The sequence below is a fragment of the Protopterus annectens genome, chromosome 1.part0, assembly GCF_019279795.1.
Source record: "Protopterus annectens isolate FY-2018-M chromosome 1.part0, PAN1.0, whole genome shotgun sequence".
Classification (NCBI taxonomy): Eukaryota; Metazoa; Chordata; order Ceratodontiformes; family Protopteridae; genus Protopterus; species Protopterus annectens.
Window position 1 is genome coordinate 1,316,998,575 of NC_056725.1, and position 12,140 is coordinate 1,317,010,714.

The window sequence follows — 12,140 nt, forward strand, 5'->3', positions numbered from 1 at the left end:
TTGTAATTTTGCAGACCCCTTCAAGACGTCCTTCACTAATTCCCCTTTTGATGGTTCGACGTTGTTTGGGCCTCAAGTGAAAGATACCGTGACCAGATGCGAGCAAGATGGCAAGACTCTTTCTGCAGTAGGAGTCCGTTTCTCCACCCCTTCCAGACCATATTCTAAGGGTCAAAAGGGTGGAAAGATGTGGTTCCGCAAATCTCAAGGAGTCTCACCTGATGCAAGAGGTCAGTTTACCCCAAGAGGCAGAGGGGGTTACAACAACAGACACCACCCAAGAGACAGAGGGGTCCGCAGAATCAGGGTAGCAGAGAGCCTCTCTCTGATAAACCCTTCCAGCATCACTGAGGTGTTGCCCGACTGTCCACCTTCGGAGGCAGTCAGGGGAAGATTGTCGCTGTACCCACAAGCCTGGCTCTCCCTCACTCAAGACAAATGGGTACAGTCGGTCATATCCGAGGGTTACAAAATCCCCTTTATTCATACCCCAACTCAACAAAAGGGACCCCTTCCAGACGTTCCCCCCAGTTTAAGGGAACAGGCAGTGCTAGAAATATCAAAACTGCTAGCAAAAAGAGCCATCTAGCCAGACCCAGCAGACCAAATAGGATCCGGAGTCTACTCAAAGTTCTTTTTGGTACCAAAAAAAACAGGGGACTGGAGACCAATATTGGATCTCAGCAAACTAAACAAGTTTGTAAAAAGAACAAGATTTCGGATGGTCACGCTTCAGTCCATTCTGCCTTTTCTGGGCAAGGACAATTGGATGTGCTCAGTGGACCTTCAGGATGCGTACTATTACATCAAAATTCACAGGCGCTCCAGAAGGTTTCTCCGCTTTCGGCTGGGGGCCAGTCACTACCAATTCAGAGCTCTGCCCTTTGGTCTCACTACAGCCCCCAGAGTGTTCACCAAATGTATGGCAGCGGTTACGGCTCACCTGAGGCGTCAAGGATTCCAGGTGTTTCCATATCTAGATGACTGGCTCCTCACTGCCACCACCAGGCGTCAACTTCTTCAGGCCAGAGATTACACCATTCACATTTGCAGAGGGCTAGGAATCTCTATACATTTTGAAAAGTCTGCCTTGTCGCCTTGTCAGTCTATTACCTTTATAGGCACCATCTTGGACACTGTGCAGCTCTCAGCAAAATTAACAGAGCAAAGGGTCTTAGATATTCAGAATCATGTCCATGTTCTTCTTCAGAGAGACAGAATTCAGGCCAGGTATGTCCTGGAAGTATTAGGTCTCATGGCGGCTGCCATCACACTTCTTCCTCTTGCCTGCTTTTACATGCGTCTTCTTCAGTGGATGCTTTTCGCCCAATGGTCGTTTCAACAACTCCCTATGCGCCACAAGATCTTGATAACTTCAACTTGCAAAAATCATCTGTCTTGGTGGATGTTGTCCCCTCAAGTCCATCAAGGCAGACCCTTTATTCCTCCCTCCCCGGTCACCATGGTCACATTGGACGCCTCCCTGATCGGGTGGAGGGGTGGTATTTTCAGGGCAGGACAGTCCATGGCACATGGCAACCTTTCGAATGCCACCTGCACATAAATGTCCTGGAGATGAGAGCAGTGCTTTTGACATTGCAAGCCCTCCACGACTCTCTTCCCCTGGGGACTATTGCAATCCAAATGGACAATATGTCCGTAGTGTGGTATATCAACAAGCAGGGCAGAACCAAGTCCTATCCCCTGTGTTGAGAAGCACTCAGGCTTTGGCAATGGGTGATCTCTTCTCAGTGGTTTCTGATAGCAACGCATATCCCCGGGAAGTCCAACGTCATAGTGGACAAGTTGAGCAGAGCTATTCTCATGCCACACGAGTGGTCTCTCAAACAATCTGTGACAGAAGAGATTTTTCAGAAGTGGGGCCTTCCTTGCTGCGATCATTTTGCTACACCTCAAAACAGCAAATGCCCCGACTTCTTCACTCTCTTCCCCCTTCCAGGCCATCCCCCCAGTGACCCTCTAGTCCACGTTTGGCCTCGGGGACTTCTTTACGCCTTTCCACCCTTTCCATTAATAACAGGTAATTCAGAAAGCAACCACCTTGAGAGCCAAGATGATTCTCATTGCCCCTTATTGGCCTCGACAGATATGGTTTCCGTTCCTACATTGTTATCTCTTGGAGCAGCCTTGGCATCTGGATCCAGTACCAGATCTTTTGGCCCATCAGTCGGGGCAGCAGCACCAATCCCTCCATTCTCTCAACCTCACCGCTTGGTTGCTCCACTTCCGTCCCTAGCCAGGCTTCCTATGATTTCAAATCCTGTTCGGGATATTATAGTACCTTCCCTTAAATCTTCCACCAGAAGGATCTACACGAGTAAATGGCAACGTTTTTCCTTCTGGGCAAAGGATAGGAATATAGATCCATTCACTGCTCCAATTCGCTCGGTCTTGGATTTCCTAGCTGAAATTTTTCATTCAGGATCATCATCCTCCACAGTAAAAGTCCTGTTGGCAGCCATTTCTAATTTCCACGTAGGCTTTTTGGACTGCAGCATCATGTCCCATAAGCTTTGCAAAGCATTCCTTAGAGGTATCTTCTTACTCAAGCCCCCGATCAAAGATCCTCTGCCGCAGTGGGATCTAAACTTAGTTTTAACATCCTTGATTCTACCTCCCTTTGAACCTGCGACTTCCTGTTCATTGAAGTTACTTTCCTGGAAAATGCTCTTCCTAGTCGCTATTACATTTGCTAGGAGAGTATCTGAACTTCATGCCCTCTGCATTCATCCTCCTTATTTAGTCTTTCACAAAGACAGAGTTTCTCTAAGGACGAACCCCTCTTTCGTACCTAAGGTGGCTTCGCAGACAAATTTAAATCAATCAATTGACCTCCCAGTTTTCTTCCCCAATTATTCGAACATGGGCGGAGCAAAAACTGCATTGTCTGGATGTTCATTGTCAGCTCCGATATTATTTGGATAGAACTAAACAAATCAGGAAATCTGATCAACTCTTTTTATCTTATGCAGAGAATAGGAAAGGCCTTCTAGTATCCAAGGTAACCCTGTCTAGGTTGCTTTCTTATCTGATCACAAATATTTATCAACTCAGAGATAAAGGGTTGCCTTCTAGACCAAGGGCCCATTCAACCAGGGCACTAGCTACATCAACAGCCTTTCAAGCCAGACTACCAATAGACACTATTTGTGCAGCAGCCACATGGGCCTCTCCTCATACCTTTGTTTTGCATTACAAATTGGACATGGCCTCCAGAATCAGGGCAAATTTCGGGTCCACCGTTCTTAAGAGTCTGTTCCAATGAGCCACCCAGGGAGAAGGTGCTAGGGACGTGGTCCCATCCAGCAAGAATGAAGGCGAGATTGACAACTTAACATTGAGAAGTTATGTACCTACCATAACGTTCCATGTTAGTTGTGTTCTCTCACCTTCTTTCTTGTGTCCCGCACTCCATCCCCCTAGCCTGGACAGACCGATAAGATTTTCCCTTCTTTGAAGGATCCTGTTCTTGCATTTTCAGCCAAATAGCTTGTCCCAGGGTAGCTACAGCTTAGATAGTGACCTTTAGAGGGTTATCCCTTTTTCCTCCTCTTCTCTAGTTGGAGGACTATATTGCCTAATGTTGGTTCCAGCGACCAAACGAGATCTGAGTAGTTATTGCCTAGCATCATGGGATATAGGGTTGCCTCGAGCCAGTAAAATTAGCTCTCGAGCTTTAGTAAGTGGCCGAGTCGGAGCCGAGGTTTGGCTCTGAACTCATCCAGCAAGAAAGAAGGCGAGAGAAGACAACTAACATGGAACGTTATGGTAGGTACATAACTTCTCATTTTTTACCATGTGTATGTTGCAGCATGATGTGCACATGGGTGCAAAACGTTTTTACATTCCGTAAACTCCGCATTGCAGCAGCAGTGGCACGTACTCAAGTACAAATATGGAGACTTTTGTGGCACGCAAATTATAGCATAAGTAACTGAATTGTATGCTAATGAAGCAAATCAACATGGTGGAGTGATTCAACAGCCTGTAAAGCTACCATGTAGATTCCATGTTCGTGTTGGTCGTCACGTATTCCAAAACTTTCTGAATACAGCCACAGAAATCAGTCTATACAGAAACAAGAGCAAGTAAAAGCTCTTACATTTGTACAGAACTGCCTCAGCATGTAACACCACACATATTCTGACCTAATTACACCAGGTGGATGCTAGAAAAGCAAGCATAACAATCATAATATTTCCATTTTAAGTGCCATGACATAAACGTAACTTTGGTCCCCCATCCCCAAATGAAGACTATACTTGTAAGTAATGCAAGCTGTTAAAACATGTAAACCTCCATGAAACAAGAGTATTACACTGTAATGTAAGCACATGCAGGATGTAGCTAATAGATTACAGTATTCCTCTATTAGAGAATTGGGTCCCCTGCAGTTTCTCTGCCTACACAATTACTAACCATGTAGAATCTGGGATGTCAGAGCAGTGAAGATGTAAATGAGATCAAAACTCATTAGAATTGCTGAGTCTCAAAAAGAGTAACCATGTAGGAATGTTCACTTCATGTAGGCACTTCCACAGTGTTCGTGTTGAATACATGGCAACAGTGAATGCTGATATCAGTGAGGTGTGTCAGGTTACACTTGAGGTGAGCATGCAGGTCTGTGAAGGGTGAAAGTGCATGCAAGCAGTGCACAGTTCCTAAGTTCTGTGTCATCCTCTTTATTGTTCATTAAAATGTATCGGATCTGTCTGAATTAGTTTAAAATTTCTTTTTTAATTTTCGTCCTTGTTTGCTCAATGCAGCACTTAGCACAACCATAGGAAACAGAGGAATGAATGGCAAGTTTTTAACTACTCCTGTGGCAGCATATGTATGTGTTAGGGCTAGAATATAGATTATAGATGGCCCTAGGTTTGACTCCAGGGTGTGCAACCATTCCATCACTTTTTATGGTCCATGTCTGCGTGATATACTGAGAATGGAGGAAATATCACTTTTGTCTGTGCTTATCTTATTTATATAAAGGTGCACAGAGGTGTGGGGAGTTGCACATAGCTGCACATAGCACACTAATGAGCAAGCAACAGGTGTATTCAATAGATGTTATATATAGCATAAGCAGGTGAATTGCATCATAATCAACCAATCCAACACAGTGGAGCTATTAAATAATGTATAAAGTATCCATGTAGCAACCATTCTAGTTTTTCCTTTATCCTTCCATACCATTGGAGTAGAGATAAGGAAATTTTACTGAGATAATGCTAGGGGCTGCTGCAGCTATTCTACATCTGCATGTGCTACAGGCTGAAGCCAACGCTGCTGGTGCTGCTGACAATAGGCTTAGTCAGAGAAGAAGAAGAGTGTTCAGGCCCAGGGTGACATTCTGGGTGCTACAAGAGCTGGAGATTGTAGAGTGCTCTAGGGTGGACAGGGACACATTACAAGAACTCTGTGAGCTCTGCTGTCCTCAACTCAGAGCCACAGCCAATAGAGGGGAACCCATCCCAGTGGAAACTAAGGTATGTGTAGCCCTTAGAGTATTAGCTGCTGGTACTTTTCAAAGACCAACTGGGGACAGGATGGGTGTGTCACAGACATCAGTCTCCAGGATCCTCCACCAATTTTTGGATGCTATGCTCATGCATCCCAGGTAGCACATATTTTTCCCCCAAAGTTCCAAAGAGAGGGTGAGCAATATGCAACTGTTTCACTATATAGTGCACTACCCTGAAGTACTGGGTGCCATAGAATGCACTCACGTACACATTAAGGCACCACCTGGTGATCAGGGTAGAATCTACATTAACCGCAAGGGATACCACACCATCAACTGCCAAGTTGTTTGTAATGCCAGGGAATTATCTTGAATGTGTGTGCTGGCAGCCCTGGCAGTTATCATGACTCCCATATCTGACACACATCACAGCTGTACCAGATGTTTGCTAGGGGGGACATCCCATGGAGCCATTTACTGGGAGATGCTGGTTATGCCCTGGAGCCGTGGGTGATGACACCTATCAGAAGTGCACACACACCAACAGATGAATGCCATGATGAGGCACATGCTCAAACTAGAAACATAATAGAGCATGTGTTTGGGCTTTTGAAGTCATGGTTCTGATGCCTAGATATATCCAGTGGAGCCCTGCAGTATAATCCATGCACATGTACACAGATATTCACACTATGTGCTATGCTCCACAGTCTGATCCTACAGACACAGCTGCAGCAGCATCACCAAGGGGAAAGGACACACAACCCCCTCACCAATGCCTAGGTCACCACAGCCGCAGTCAGAGGACTTGGAGGAGGGACCCCCAGCTGCTGTCCCTGTAGGTAGATGTAGGTGTGCTCAGTATGCCCTTGTTTTGGCTAACAGACAACACATAGCACATTCACTGACCACCTAGGGACCTAATACTTTTTTTCTACTCACATACATATAGTAAAATTAATGCTAGACAACTCACACAACCTTTACCTCCCCATGTATTGGTTGTATACTGCTTACATCAGACAGTGTCAGCCCTGAACTATAGGTGTATGAACTGTTGCATTTGTAAGGTAAGTCCAGAACCTAGATTGTATTCTTTAATAATTTTATTAATAATTTCAAGTCCCCCCTGTATAAAACCCGCTTTAGAGTGGCTTTCCGCGATTTTGCGCATAGCATGGCATCGGGCAACGCTGCTTAATTGGGTTTAAACCATTCTCGGCTCCACAAAGTCTGCTCTTCACTTTTTGCCTTAGAACTGATCTAGTTCTCATAATAAACACCCTATTCCTACTCTAAAGCCTGGCACTTGTTCACTAAAGCAATTATATAAGTCAGCACTAAAAAATTAAAAGGACTACACCCTCACAAACTCCTCTTGAGTACCTTGTTCCCCATTGACCCTTTTTTCAGTTATAAAGGAATTCCCAATACTACTCTAGCATGTCCAAAGGTCAGTTGTCAATCTCCTCTCCGGTCCAACTGGTGAATCTGGGAATCTTGAGGCAATGTTACAACTGCCTCATGTACACAGACAACCCTCTCCTCCTCCCAACAAATTCCAACACATGTGAGAGATGCAACCATATAGCAAAACTGGAGGCTAAGCTCTCTCAACTCAGAACTGGCGTTCTCAGGAAGAGAAGGAAACCACACTCACTACAATTCCAGTCTCACATAGACCTACCAAGACAGCAAACCAAACACATAAACACACAAAAACATACTTGGAGGCTCTAAATAAAAATCTGCCTAAGCAACAGAGACCTCCAAAGCAGACACCCAAGCAACCGCTACCCCAAAACAAAACACATGCAACACATAGCTCACAAAGCCAGTGTGCCGAACAGTCACAGCCCTTAAGGCTAAACAACACACCTGATACACTTGTAATAGGTGACTCTATAGTCAGACACACTGACGTCCTGCTCACCAGGCTGAACAAGGAGAAGGTCATGGTGAGCTGCCTGTCGGGCGCTAGGATCCGCCACATAACACAAGCACTCAGGTCACTCCAAGACAAGTACAAATATGACTCAGTCATTGTCCATGCTGGTGTGAATGACCTGAGACATACCTCCCTGGACTACATGAAAAGAGACATAGAGGAGCTCTCTGAGCATGTAGCCCAGGCCGGTATGACCCTGACCTTGAGTAGCATCTTACCCTCACCAAGAATGATGCCACAATATGAAGACAAGATGATCATTTTCAACAATTGGCTTAAGTATTGGTGTCATTAAAAGGGGATCCAATGCCTGTCAGCCTAGGATGACATGCTCGACAAGCCACAATGCTTCGCTAGGGATGGCTTGCACCTGTCACCCCTGGGCTTTTGGATATTGGCAAAGGCTCTTGCCACCCCTATAGTGCCTTTTTTAGGCAAGGGTCAAAAGACAAACCCACCTCCATAGGTATCACAAGGGATAAGAAACTAAGAGTAATGCTACTCAATGCCAGAAGTCTAAACCTCAAGATGCACGCACTCGAAACTCTCCTTAGCATGGAGAACATCAATATCTGTGCAGTAACAGAAACCTGGTTCAAGGCTCCCGAGAGCACCCCAGCACTACCAGGTTATACCTCATATCATGTTTTTTGGCCCCAAAACTTGGACCGAACCACAAAAGGAGGGGGAGTATCAATATTCATCAAAGATACCCACACCTCCAGGTTGGTGGCACAGCACGAAGCATCAGAGACTATCCATGTGCAACTAACAGTGGGTAAAACTGCCTTCCAGTTTATAGCCTGCTACAGACCACCCTCCCAAACCCAGGAACCCCACACGGCCTTCCTGAGAACACTGGAAAATATGAAGGTCTCTCCAAACACCATTATATTGGGCGACTTCAACTACCCAAACATAGATTGGGAGCACTACTCTAGCTCCAACACCCTAGCCCAAAGGTTCCTAGAATTTATAAACTCAAATGCTATGGAGCAACTTGTTACCATTCCCACAAGAGGGGAAAACATACTGGACCTGATCATCACCAACATGGGGACTATATGCTCCAGACCAGAAGTGTATCCCTCACTGGTAAGATCAGACCATAAACTAATCTCACTAGATATTCACATCCCGACCCTAGCCCCCTGCCCAGAAAACCACAGTGAAAAACTTCTCTAAAGCAAATTTCACATTCCTCAAAACTGAGGTGGAATCCTTCAAAGCCCCCAGGCCTGTGGAAAATATGGCCCAGACCGCAGAATCCTTTATAAACGTATTCTATGAATACCTTCAGGAATGCATGAATCATGCAATCCCAAACAAAACCAAGACCCAATCCTCCAAAGGCAGCATCCTGTCTGGTGGACCCCAGCCATAAACAAACTATACAATAGAAGGAGGAAGCTACTATATGATAGAGCAAAATCCCAAAAAGGGAAGGCATCTCTGATCAGTATTAGCAAAAAACTAAGGACACTCATAAAATCGTCTAAGGCCAGCTTCGAGAGAAAAATTGTACAGGACACTAAGGATAATCACAAGGCTTTCTTTAGTTATGTTAGGAACCTGGGTGTGAATTCCCAGATATGCTCAGAATTAGTCCAAAATGACAAAAAATACACCGAACCCACAGACATTGCCAACATCCTAGCTGACAGGTTCAGCGCAAACTTCTCTCCCCCCTTCACCACCAAAAGGGCAAATATCTATCCCAACAGAGTGCTGCCCCCCTGACATCTCAGATGCTCAGGTAAGAGCTGCCTTCTCCAATGCAAAAAACACATCAGTGGGACCAGATGGTGTCCAGGGCTGCATCCTACATGAACTCCAAGAAGAACTAAACCCAAACATAAAACTACTGTTCAATCTCAGCCTTACTACAGGATATGTACCCAAAGAGTGGCGTACAGCAACAGTGGTCCCTCTTCACAAAGGTGGTGCCTCAACGGATCCTGGAAACTATCGTCCCATCAGCCTGACTAGCTTGGTCTGCAAAGCTGTGGAAAGGATCATCATGGACCTCATAAATAAAGATATTGGGGACCTACAGACACTGGATCCTACCCAGTTTTGCTTTGTTAAGGGCAGATCCTGCCTCATAAACCTGGTCGATTTCTTTGAAACAGTCACCAAGGCCATTGATGAGGGGAAGGTGGTCCACACAGCCTACCTGGACCTCGCAAAAGCCTTTGATACAATATGCCACTCGGGCATTATAGATAAGCTCACCAGCTTAAATATAAACCCCTATGTCACTAGATGGGTTGCAAACTGGCTCAAGGACAGAACCCACATGGTTAGAATTGCTGGAGCCATGTCAGACTCCAAACCAGTTACATGTGGCGTCCCACAAGGCTCAGTCCTGGGAACTCTCTTATTCGGTATATATTTCTTGGAGGTACAGGCAAACACGAAAGGACTGTGGCTGACCAAGTTCGCAGATGACTGCAAACTGGGTGCCATAATCGACTCTCCAGCTGACACAAGCATCCTACAAAAGGGCCTCATAGAAACAGACAACTGGTGCCAGAGCCATGGCCTCAAGCTAAATGCCAAAAAGTGTATAGTCATCCCCTTCGGCAAAAACAAAGTGCCCACAAATTACCACATAGATGGTAATCCATTAAGTACGGAAGAAGTAATTAGGGACCTGGGGACCCAAGTTGATAGCAATCTCTCATTCGACAACCATGTGGCCAAAGTGGTTAGAAAAACATTTTATATAGCCCAGCTAATCATGAAGGGATTCACATCTAGATCAGGGGAGGTCATCGTGCCTCTTTACTCATCCCTCATCAGGCCCATAATTGAGTACATTGCCCCTTTTGGGATGTACCTTACCAGACAAGTGTAGCAACTGGAAAGACCCCAAAAGTACCTCACCAAGAGGATCAAAGGGCTCAAACAGATGCCATATGCTGCCCGGTTAAAGAAACTCCAGCTCTACTCAGTGGCATACCACCTGCTCAGAGGCTATCTGTGCCTGACGTATAAAGCCATGTCCAACCTGGAATTAATGGACATGCTGCACCTCAGAAAATCCAAATCCCATCGAGCTACACGCTCGAGAGACTTGAACCTCAGCACTGAAATAAATAGGACATGCTGGAGGGACAGATTCATAACCCAGAGGCTCCCTTCACTCTGGAATAAAATCCCAGTCCAGGTTAGGCAGAGTCCCTCATTGACTCTCTTCAAGAGGAATCTTGATGAGTGGATGGGAGATTGTAGATTTACTCTGGGTATCACTTCTGTGTCACTGTTAGACAGAGGCACAGTATACTAACTTCGAAAAAGGGCATAGCAAAATTCATTTAAAATGGGTGGCGAAAGCCAAACACACTCTGGCTAGGCTTGTAAATGCCCTAGGGCAGATAGCCTAGTATGAACCTATGAACCTATGAACCTAATAATAATATGGATTATCCTTCTATTTCCTAACATGGTACAGTAAGCACATAAATAGTGGTGGATTTGTACTGAAGGTACCTTAACATGTTACACCAGACACTTATATTACATATATTTGTCCATTAGTAATTAGTAGGCCTTGGGCATGAACGTTTCACACAGTCATATGTCTGAAGAGTTCTAATGTTCCCTGCATGGGCTCAGTTTAGCACTATACCTTAGTACTGGCAAATCATTGAAGGGAAGTGATGATACTCATTGCAGTTTCAAACTTCAGACTTGTTTGTGTCATAACAGTAACTGAGCTTTGACCCACCCCCCTAAAAAAGGAGTGCACTCTTGTTCCTGCCCTGACAGTAACTCAGATATGCTATCCTCAAAAGAACAATATATGTGTGTTTGTGCCATCTAACCTGGACTTCATTTGTTGGCAAATGCATATCATATTATTCCCAGTTAATATCATTTCACATGTCAAGACCAATAATATAGAATGGCTTCCACACTGCATCTGTTAGATAACTGATAAATGATCAAGAAAAAGAAAGGCAACACAGAGCTATATATTTGTAAGCATAATTATGCCAGGTTGTGTAATCACGAATTGCTATATGTCCAAATATAGTAAAGAGAATTAAATGTACACATCACAGCTGATGGTTTGATAGTGTTGTGAAGATTAACTTTCCATTTCATTGATGCAAAGCTGTTTGTGTGGCCAAAAAGACTGTCACTTGTCTTATGCATTCAAAAGTGATGATGAAGTGGTGTATGGGTTCAAGATATTTATTGTACATAAACATTGCAGGAACTGTAATTGAAAAGTATTTGAGTTAACTGATTCACTCATTACTAAAAAACACACTCCCATGTGCATCTCCATTCATGTCTGCATTCACTCTGGCTGACTGTACAAAATGGCACTGTTCTTGCACGTGCTCAGTACTTATATGCACATGCTATCTAGCTACAGTGGCTGTCTACGAACAATACACATAATGATTTGCATATTCCCTCTTTGATTTGCTCAACATGCAATACGAGAACAAGACAATCTACATGCTAGACAGGGTTGCCAGATTTCCAGCAACCCAGGTAGGGACAAAAAGAAAAAAAGAAGGTCTCTCACGTGAAAGACCAAAAAAAAAAAAAAAAAAAAAGGTCTTCAGCACCAACTGAAGACCAAAAAAAAAAAAAAAAAATGATGATCTCATTGCTTGATGTGCACCCTTTACAATGGACATTGCTAATATAAGGCAGTTTTCCTTTTGGTAAGCAAGAACAATAAGTAAA

At 44.5% G+C, this 12,140-nt stretch overlaps 1 protein-coding gene across 1 annotated transcript in view; it reads left to right on the top strand.

The window, feature by feature from the left end:
* The window catches only part of LOC122797833 (extracellular serine/threonine protein kinase FAM20C-like), a 719,407-nt gene that overhangs the window by 628,818 nt on the left and 78,449 nt on the right, over nucleotides 1-12,140 (top strand). The window lies entirely within an intron of this gene.